Genomic DNA, 11,733 nt, shown 5'->3' with positions numbered 1-11,733 from the left:
CAATGTGCTTCTCTAATAGGATGTTCAAGTTGAAGTGTTCATCAGGAGATTGGTAAAGAGATTTATTTGGGGGAGAGTATTGCCTTTTTGGAGGAGGGATTGGGAGGTTGCTGATTTCTCATCCCAAACCTAGTAAGGGGGCTTCTGGAAGACAGTGACAAGAACTTTTAAACATGTTCCCCAAAGTTGAGCGACCCAAAGGTCTGGTGCCTGACTCACACTTGAAAAAAGTAATGCTGACCTTGGACACAAGACTGACTCCTGGCTGGAGGTGCTAAGAGGTAGAGAAGGGTTAATTGCTTTGCTGGAAAAAATTGGGATGGGCCTACCAACCTGTGTTTATTAGGGAAATGGATATGATAATGTAGCCCAAAATCTGGGCTACACTGGTGGGAGAGCCAGTGTGGAATTATTGGAGTCCTGCCTGACTATGGCACTAAGAAACTGGAGAAGTAGAGCATGCAGGCTTGGTGGAAGGAGTGGAAAGCCACCACTTTGAATGCAGAGGCTTTTTGGTGGTTGTTTTTTGAAGAGGAACTACCAAAGGGATGCCCCCTGAAAAGATTCCCGCCCCCCCCTTTAAAACATAGTTGACTTATACATAAGCTAGGGCCAGAAAGAACCTTCAAAGCAAATAAGAGCTGGAGTTTCTTGCCTTTCCTGCTTCAACCCTTTCAGAACCATCCCCCAGCCACTTACCTCCTCCCAGCCATTTTGATCCTGCTGACCAGACAGTGCAGCTATGAATGAGGACCTGGACAGCACTGCGAAGCAGAAGGTAACCATGGCCTTCATCCCACAGCATAGCTCCAGCATGAAGCAAGTATGAGCTAGAGGAGGGCAGATGGTGTCATCCAAAGTCAAGATCAGAGTTTTGACTAAAACATGAAACTGTGCCGTAAATGTCCTCTTGGTACATTTTGTGACCTCAAGTGACGATAGAAATGTATACTACCAAAAAGGGAGCTGATAAGCCATGGGACTTGCCCAGGTTCTAATATGGTACAGCAGATCACCCTGCTAAGTTAAGCTTAGAATGTGAACAAAATGAATTACCTTTTGATTATATTGTTTGAGTGATTGCTATTCGATTTACATTTCACATACTTGGTCACCTAAGTTGGACATCTAGGGACCATCCTAAACTCCCCCACTTTTTCTCATTTTCCACATGTACTCTACCAATCAAAACCTAGAGATTTTACTTGCTAAATATGTTTTAACCTATTCCTTCCTCTTCATCCTAAACTCTGTTTTGGTTGAGGTCTTCATCAAACTCAATATGTTTCCTTAAATGGATCTGAGCCTCTGGGCTCAGCCTATGTCTCCATTAAATATGCTTTGAATAGTGTAGCAATTCCAAAGAGAAAGAGTTAATGTTTTATATTGGCTTCCCAACTAGACTCTTGCAAAAAAGAAAGGGAAAGCTCAATGGGGCATAATAGGTATGGGCCATAACAATAGATTGGAAAGAGAATCAACGGACCACCCCCCTCCATCACCTGCAGGAGGGCGAGGTGATGGTACCACATTTTCTTCAAGCTAATTCCCATGTGTATCCCTTTTTCTTTGGATTCAGGTCTTTTGCTAATTGATTTGTGACTTTATTGCCTGTTTGTCAGTTGACTGCCAACCCAAGAATTGGATATATTTAATGAGACCAAACCACAGAGAACTAAAAAGAAAAAAGTGAACAATGGAGGAGAAAGTGAAGAACCAATTGATACTGAAAATTCAAATCCTATTCAAATAAGTTTCTGATGAGTACATTTTAAAATGTTATCTATTTCTTTGGTCCCACAAAGCAACAGCAACATGCTACGGCAGCTAACACTTCACTGAGCAATTCTTATGTGCTGGAAGAACTTATGGTCACTTTATTCTCATCAATTGGATATTTTCTTATATGTTCTTATCAATAGGATGCAGGCTCATTGAGGGTAGGGCTCTCTCTTGGCCTTTGTTCATGGCTATGCTCTCTAGGGCCTAGAGTGTGGTCTGGTCTGTCGTCAACGCCAAATAAGTATGTGTTGAATAAATGAGTGAATGGACGCATTGAGTCTTCCGTCACAAAGCCCTGTGAGTTAGGAATATTCATCACGCTCATCCTGCAGTTCACGAACCTGACCTCCTGAACCACGAAACCCTCAGGATTCTGCAGATGGCTTCCAAATCTACTCCAGCCTGCCTGTGATGACTTGCTCCTCCTGCTTTCATTTTCTGCTCCACTTCTTTATCTAGTTCCTTGTCTCCCTCACAGCACATGCAATATGCAAAAAAGGCACAGCCAGCAACTATGACCCACAGCCGTACAACCGATTCGTGGTGAAGACGCTTTGAAGTCAAAATTTGGGATTCAGAGTCACCTAGTCTCCTCACTCCAAGCCAGCTTACCCTAATCAGAATAAATAACTCATTATTTATTGAAATTGGGTGTTGATTAGCTCTTGAAAGCTGCACACATTTGCTGGGTTTTTGTTTGTTTGACCTATTGAAAAAATAATTACTTAGATCATGATTACTCAGTTCAGTCATCTGGTATAGATTTATTCTTTATTTTTAAAAAAAATTTTAAATTTATTTTTATTTATTTATTTATTTATTTTTAATTTAAATTTCATTTAATTTCATTTTATTATTTTATTTTATTTTATTTTATTTTATTTTTATTTTAGAGAGGGCGAGGGATGGGAAGGGCAAAGGCAGAGAGAATCTTAAGCAGGCTGCGCACCCAGCATGGAGCCCAATGTGGGGCTTGATCTCACAACCTGAACCCTGACCTGAGCCGAAATCAAGAGTAGGACGCTTAACTGGCTGGGCCATCCAGGTTTAGCTTTTAAGAGAGTGAATCGATTATAGTGAAGCTGAAAGAGACTTTCAAGGACAGTGGTGAAACACCCATTTTTTCTAAACATATGAGCAAACTGACACAGAGGGGGAGGGAATCTGTTCAAGGCAACCCACTGAGTCAGTGAAGAATCACTGGAAGAAGCTAAGCCTCCAGAGACCTAGTCTTCTGCCTTCCACATCCGTGTACTAGGCTAGCTTCCTCCTCACAGGTTCATCTGGCAGGCATTTGATTTAATTACACACCAATTTGAGAACAGGATGCGTCAAGTTGGATGAGACCAGTGATTTTCTTCCACCTATTACGCTTTTTCAAAAAGCGGCAAGAGGAAAAATTAGGTGGCAGTTTGCTACTTACCCCTTAGGCCTGGCATGCCCTTTATGTCCCCCTATTACATTTGCTTTCATTGCTATTGAAGATTTTGTGACTTAATGTTTTCTGTAAGGTTTGACATAATTCCTGAGTCTTAGAGCACACTCACATCCCACAGTTCTGTATCCAGAAAAGAATATTAGAAATTGAATCTGCACTAAAGGGATACAGAATTTAATGAGGTCCTTCTATAATGGACACCTTTTTGGGGGTGCAGGGGGAGGTGGGTGGGAAGAAATTCAACTCCGAAATATAAATAACATGTTTGGATAACTACACTGAGAGCCTGATGTAATCAAACTCCCAATTCAGCAACTTTCAAGGAAACAAATCCTGGCCAACCCTTGAGCTTCATACCACCTAACTGACTCGAGGAACCCATGAACCGGTGGAAGGATGGTGAGGAGGTGGGAAATCCTACTCCAAGGGGAACCCTAATGTCAATTCTCAGCCAGTTGTCATCCACAGTCAGAAGTTCCTCCTACAGACAATTACTCTAGCACAGTCCAGCGAGAGGGTTAAAAGTGAGTATATTCTGTCTGTTGGATGTGGATTTACTGTGACTGTCACTTTTGGCTTCTTGATGAGGAGGAAAGTCTATTTTCCTTAGAGCCTAATGACAGGCAGTATAGGGGACAGTGCCCAGAGACTGTGCGCTGCTGAGCGGGGACTGTCATGGCCCGCTGTGGGAGTCTATGAGCTACACAGTGTTCTCCACAATCATAAGAGCAAAGGCTTCAGGCCCCAGAGTTCCAGAGTCTGGAAGAGAGGGGATTGTGTCCAGAGGATACGTGTTATAACATGTACTCAGGTCATCTACCTCTCCATCCAGGTGGGGTCTGAGAAACATGGTTAGATAAACATGGCCAAGGTCAAACTGAGACTTTTCATTTAAGATAGTGCTTCAGGGGTTCTCATGTATATAGGTCTTCCAGATCCCTTCATTTAGGACCCCTGGAGGAGGAGAAGTTGTTTGAACTGGAACTATTTACATTAAGGATTTTGAGAGAAAGATAAATTTAAACAAAAGTTCACTTCTATCTAACAAACATATCTCAGAGCAATCCAAAGGCTTGGCTACAAATGACAGAATAAGGAAGCTGTCCTGAAGCCCCAACAGATCAAACTTCAGCCTCCTCTGAAAGCCATTCCCATGTGCACCCAAGCATGTGCCTCAATTCCCTATGAATGGAAATCATTTGGGTAGTCCCCGAGTACCTACTAAGCATGGAGACAATATTTAGGGCTTTGCGGCTAAGAGAGATTCACCAAATTTAACAGTCTCACCAATTATACTTTCCACTTATCCTGCTTTAATGCTGAATATCCCAGTTTGAAATTGTTCCCAATTATTTGGTCCCATTCACTGATAACCCTCTTGGTTCTGGCCCACGGGGTGAATACTTCTTGGAGCTCACTGCCGTTGGCGAACCAGACATGGATTGGCACATCAGTGGACTTCATATTCTACTCCCTTTCCTGTTCACATGACAGAAGTTACTAGTAGATGATGGCACATTTTCTTCTAAAGTGAAGTTAAGGTCTCATAGTCCGCCATCAGGTATTTATTGAAATTCTACTACGTGCCAGTGCTCCAGGTAGTCAGTGTGTGAATCAATCAGAGTTGACAAATTACATGAAACCAGTCTTCCATTTAAGGCCCAGATCCTACATTCAATCCCACTCCGTTAAACAGTGTATGGAGTAACACATCCCAGCTGGTTAACTCCCACCAATGCCCTCTCTTGCCAAAGAGCTACGCCATGGGAAGCCTCCTGCACTAGAAAGGGCTCAGTATAGCTCAGTCAAGAACATTCTGAATTATTCAATACTGGCCATGTTTTCCTAAATGTCAAAAGGTAAATGGATGGTTTAGCGACACAAAATCCACCTTTGAAAACAGTTATAATGATCACCAAATATGAAGTTGCTACCTCTTAGCTTTTTGATGAGCTTTAATATCACTGTTTACAACAGATCTAAGTTATAGAAAATGAATTCTCTTTTGTTCAAGCCATAATTCCTGGGTTCTCTGGTGTACAATACAAAACTTTTTCCTCCTGATTTTGATTAGGTTTCTTGGAAATATAGCCGGATATGTCATTTAACTTCTGCCAAGGTGCTTAAAGCCTCTTTTTTGATGCCTGATCTCAATGTGTCTCTCAAATTTTATGTATCACATGTGCCCTTTAAGTGACCCAATAATTTTTTTAAATGCTAGAAATAACAATTGTAGTGCCAGAATGTCCCCCTTAGAAAATTGAGATAGTAATGGTTATCTGCCTAGACTGGTCCTTCAGCAAAATGACAGCACACGTTACCCAATAGTAACAACTTCAAATTTATGTGGAGAAAAATTAATGAACTATTTCCTTTTTGTGGTGGACATTACTATAAGATTATTTATGAAATGATGGAAAAATGAAAGGTGAAATAAATATTATCAAATAACAAACATAACCAATTATGTATCAGAATAAATATTAAATCAACACTCAACAGTGGCAGGTAAGGAGAATATACGCGAGAACCAGATAGCAGAGACTGGAAACAACCAAAATGTTGGATTCTTTCATGAGACTCACACGGATTTTCATGGGCTATTGGGAAATCAGTTTGACCTGTAGAAGTATTTTCAAATTCATTTAATTCTATGCAATCTTATTCCTTTTTATTAACTGTGAACTAATCCCTATTACCAAAGAGGCCAAAACTATAAATCAATGTGTGGCATTGGTGGAAAGCTTTTGATATTATTACAAGACTTTTAACATCTAGGTCCAATGTCTGCAGATGAAACGTTTCTATTGAGGTTCTGTTGATTTGATTTCTTGTAGATTAGCTGCTTAGCTGTTCTTTCTCTGATGAAGGGCATCAAATAGAACACTTGTACGCTGGTGTAGAGTTCAATTCCAAGGACTTTCAGGTTGGTGCTCACTCAAATTTTTGAAAAAAGTTTTCAAAAAATTTTTCCCCCCAAAGCTTAATTTTTTGGCTGTGGAGGCTATGTGAATATATGATCATAATAACTCCATATTAGGAGAAATATCATTTTTAAATTTTATAACTTTCCCCTGAGATTGCTTGTTAATTTTTTCCAGCACATTTCATCTAAGAGGATTTATCATTTTATATGTTGCATTTTCTATAGCGTCATTTAAATATATTTAAAGGAGAATTAAGCAGGGTAGACAAGTCAGGTGCTCCCTCCCATGTGTCACATGCCCCAGGATTCTAAGGATAGAGCCTGCCTTGGAAGGTAGGAAGAGAGTGGTGGCGCGGGGGCTTTGCGTCAGATCAGCATCCCCGCATGGGGTTATGGGAACACGCGAGCCACTCTGCGCAATCGCCCCAGGGCAATAGCAAATTGTTACTGAACGCACAGGCTCTATCTGCAAGGGATTGAGAAGAGAATCACAGAGCTAGTCGAGTTTCAAATTGATGGCCTCTTCAGTTTTATAGTGGTGACATGAAGAGTTGAACAATTACGTATCATGGCGGGCCAGAGCAGGCACGTTTCCTTTGGTAACTTTTCCTTATCTCGTCTCCTTTCTACACACCCCACCCTCTGCATGTGAATGTTTTCTGTCAACCCTTCGATCCTCAAATATGAAGACGGGGACAATCATTTCTCTTATGTAGATGTTTTTATTTTCTGCAGGAGCCCTGGAAACGAAAGACCCATGAATTGAGAAGATCCGATCAGCTTCAACTATAGGAGACTGAGGTATTTATTTCAAAGACACTCAAGTAAACCTTCACAGCAGAGTGTGAAATCAACAACATACATTTAGGGCTTAAAGTTATGGTTTTATTTCTGAAGTATGCATGTGTGCGTGTTCATAGGTGCATACATTGGCTTAATACATCAGCATCAACACAAGATGCAAATTCCCCAGAAAATTATAAACTCACTACTACTGATCTTTCCATTTACTTGCCTGTCACATTGCTCCTCTTAGTCTGTGTTGTTGGTGACTGAACATAGAGAGTCAAAGGAAAAATATATCAAATTGTGGGTGAAGCCATACTTTTTTATAAGTAATCTTGTACTCTGGTGTTTAAACATTTTTGCATGCAATTTAAAAACCGATTAATAGTGAAGAGGTGTAGTTTTAAGTTCTTTTCCATCATTGGCATTTAAATGTTACAATTTGTCTGAATATCGTTTTATAAAAGATTTGAAACAGTAAAGACTTGGATACTTAGCTTTCATTTTCCTGCCTGGAGAAAATGGTTAGAATGTGACTTACCATCTGTATTTCTCTTCTGTTTAGTTAGCCTTTAGGTTGCCATAGTATTGTTGTTGTTTTTAACTTTGAAAAACTCCAAACTAATTTAGTGACCAGTTTTTTACAAAAGCAGCTAAGAATCCTCCATTGATGCAACTCGACGTATCTGGGTACCACAATGTTTTTAAAATATAGAGTGATGAGTTTGAATTTAGACTTAAGTACAAAACATTTGCTGAGTTTTACTTTTTTTTTAATTGTTGGTTTTAATCTGTAAATTGTTCTCCTTGCATTAGAGCATAGAGAGTGTAGGGATTCACATCTTGTTCTACAGCCTTAAGGAAATTAACAAAATATACTGGGCGGGGGGCAAGTTGGCATTCATTTACTTTAGACTAATTGAGAGTGAAAACTGAATTCTAAGTTTCAAGGAAATTAATCTCATTTTCACATTTCTGTTGAAACAATTTTTTTTTAATCCGGTGCAAAGCTCTTCCGTCAAGCTACTCTTCCACTGGGATGACAGAAAACATTCAATTATGCATAAAATAAAAATATACTCAACATATTCATCTTCTTTTTATTTTGGATTACGACAGATCTAGGAGTATATACTGAAGGTAGAGAAAAAGGCAAACTTTCTTCTGCAGAGGCCCTGTCCTGCCTGTTTTTGCTCCCTGTCAAGGTCTGGGAGTGCTCGCTGGACGTGTTAAGAAGCGTTCCCTTAGAAAGCGACTGACCCTACCCCTGTGCATTCTCCTAAACCACAGCAGAATCCATGGCGGTGACTGGTATTTGGAGCCCAAAAAAGGATATAGTAGAGAAGAGTCATAAAGTTAAAAAGAATAAAGTAATCATGTTTTCCTTTTTTTTATGTTCAGAATTTATGATGTCAAATTCTATTAGGATAAAAACATGAAAACATGAGATGATTATGTGAGGAAGCAAATTTTGAACATGAAGATAGTTTTTAACATAATGTATTCGACAAGCAGCCCCCGCTTTTATTGACTAAATTCAAGTATGGTTTGGTTTATGAATCCCCAATTCCTAAGGAAATGATTTTAAACAAATTGTGGGACATGTGTACACAAATTTATGACTTGACTCTGGCAGGGAAGAATGGTCTCTCCGAAAGAATAAAATCCTAGGGGTTATAAATGGGTCAAAAAGAATTAGATTTTTTATTTATACTTCAGAAATGTAATCAAGTGAATGAAATGGTTTCATATACATTTTTACATCCAACAGCAGTGACACACTGTTCATACATTAATTCTATAGGAAAATGTACATCCTTCTTTTTTTTTGCTAAGTAAGGTTTGCCAAGTGTTCATGGACAAAACACCTTTCATTGCAACCTGAACTAGTGGAATAACAAGGGTAAGCCGTGTTCCTTTCAATAGCTTTATGGCATTAATAAAGCTATTGTCCAAATGCGTGTTAATATTGGCATGTGCAGGATGAAGTCTCACAAATTCTTCAAAATGTGAATGCCCAATTTGAGAACTTTACAAAATAGTGTAATGGATTTTGTGACTGAATCTGCCCAGGAACATTAAAGTCCAGGATGGTTTATTTTAAGTGTACTTCTGAGGTTCTATTCCTAGCTGCCTAGTCTTCGATTCCCTAATCACAAAGAAATGCATTCTTATGAAGTTAAGCAGCTGTAGACACAGAATGCTGATGACATTTTCTCCATATCTGAGTTATCTAAAGAAAACCCAGGTAGTGGTAATTCTACCAAATACTTGTAACATTCACATGAAATTTTAATTGATTTTCCAACAGTACAACTGTGCCATGAATCCAACCACATAGAATATAAGCCTTAAGCCCACTAGGTTTAAGCAATTGTGTCTTTGTAGACTAAAACTATGTAAAATAAAATCTGATAACTCCCTGGTGTTAGAGGTAGACAGTTTTCTTTCAAATCCTAGGTTTGGTCCTTTATTTTATTCAGCAGTGAAAGCCATGAATACAGAACGAATAACAGCTGTTACAATTCTCAACCATGACTTCTAATGTCAGAGAATTCAAAGTATGAACATAGTACACAGTAATGAAAAGTATCAAAAATTAGTTTACCTCAAAAAAGATAAATAAAACAGGTATATTCCACCAATACATAAACAGATGTTTGTGCTACAGTTAAAATTTGCTGTATACAAAAGATCATAGTCCCCATAATCAGCTTATGATAGAAGCAAGAATACATGAGCCATTTAAATTGTCAGACATTATGCTTTATAAGGTATGCACAGAAGTTCAAGCAATAAATACATACATTAGTTCAAAGCCTTACAATAGCTACGCAAAGCAGATGCAGAAAAGCAGATTTGCTATTACTAGCAAGCAATGATATAAGAGTAAAAATTCATGAAATGCATTAAAGCAACATTTTTCTTAGAAAAAGTCTGGTCATTTATGGGTCCACCAACATTTTTACATAATATGCACAATTATCAAAATACAGACCAAGCATTTCAGAAAACTCCAAAAAACCTAAAATCTATTTTCAAAGCAATTGCAGTTTTGGAGGTTTTTCTGGTATAATGTGCAAGCAGCTATTTTTTAAAATTGTATTCATATAAAACCCATGCAAAACTCTACAGGTATATGCATTCTGTGGCTGAGACTTCCTTTCAAAAGTTTTGTAACTGAGGTATGCATACTTTAGCATCGTAGTCTTAGGCCACCCTCCTGATGGTATAGCTCTCACAGTTACTTTCAGTCCCTCAAAGCCTTTTGAACATGCACCTGAAAGACCCATTTTCCCTTCAGATAATCCTTTACAGTAGGATCCTAGATGACTGAAAACCATCCTTCACAATACCAATCTTTCTTTTGAAACCATATCGGAAACTTCCCGTCCGTTGATCATGACCCAAAGACAAACATAATGAAAAGTAGCAGTTACTGTGACGTTCTCACGTTTCATGCAATCTGCCGTAATTGTTCTAATTTTTTTTTCTTTTTTTTCTTTTTTTTTTCCTTTTTTTTTTGCAGAGGTAGAAGCTTTCAGAAAGCCTTTTGGGTATGTGGGAAAACCCTTTTGAAAGCCGTTATGTCCTTTTATTTGGTGTGTTAGATGACTGGGTATCTCTCTAACTCTATTTGCTGACTTCAGCAAAGAATAAATGATGAGCTTAGTTTGCAAGAACCGGCTCCATCACATGGAACTGGTATGTATTTTAAGCTCTAGCAGCCACCTTCTGTCAAAACTGTTTGTAAAGCAATAACCATAATCAGGTTATGAGGTCCCTTGGTTGGGGGAAAAAGTATTATCAAGACTTGGCACAGCACATGAAAAGCAACACGTAAAGTTTCTAGGTTTTAAGCAAACATCTGACTATGCTATTTTCAACTACACCATAACGCGTTCTCATAGTTTTGGGGTTTGGAGTTGTCAAGAAAACCAGCGTTCCAACAATTTGGCCTGTGCAAGTCTTTGAAAGGGAGCGTATTGTTAGTGTTAATATCCCGTATAAGCAGAGGCAGAATTATATGTAACTTTGGTTTGACTGAAAATAAATACCATGGACTACAATTGCTATAATCTTTGCTTTCAGTGTAAAAACTCAGCTAGATCACTTTAAAATCAATATGAAATTAATTTTTGGCTTTACTAGACCTTTTATGTTTGGTTCCTACTTTTGTTTTTTCATTATAACTTAAGACTATAAAAAATAGTACACAACAAAGATTCAGACCATACACGTCATCTTCTAACAACATGTATTCACCACCGAAAGTAAGTGACTGGATGGGGGAAAACAAAAACACAATGTACTATATATATAACAATATGCAATCTGCATTTGCATCAAGTACATAATCGTTTTGGTCAGTGATCCACATTTGTTGCTTTCTAGCACATCATAACGTCCACTGCGGATTTTGTCCTCACCTCTGTCTTTATGAAAGCAAATCTTCATTGCGTTTAGATGGACTTTTGGCCTCAGAAGATTACTCTGTGACTGAATTAACTTTTTAGTTGTGGTTTTGTCATATTCGATTCTTTGTTTAGGGCTAAATGAAAAGATCCCAGAGGTCATCAGAAAACAGCAGGTAGTTCATGGAAAAGGTTCCTTTGTACTAATTGAAGTTACAGAAGGCTGACCAAAGCATGTGGCTGCTTCTGTCCTTGAGCTCTTGGCCATGGTTAGAGTTGGCTTTGGTTTGCAGCTGTAGCCTTTGACTGTGTTTGCAGGTAGACAAAGCTTTATCACAAGGAGGTAAAGAGTACAGTTGAAAGATCTATGCAGATATGCAAATGTT

The sequence above is a fragment of the Eumetopias jubatus genome, unplaced genomic scaffold, assembly GCF_037043125.1.
Source record: "Eumetopias jubatus isolate StellerSeaLion01/CBP00866 unplaced genomic scaffold, mEumJub1_p1.0 scaffold_14, whole genome shotgun sequence".
Classification (NCBI taxonomy): domain Eukaryota; kingdom Metazoa; phylum Chordata; class Mammalia; order Carnivora; family Otariidae; genus Eumetopias; species Eumetopias jubatus.
Note: the sequence above shows the minus strand (reverse complement) of the source record.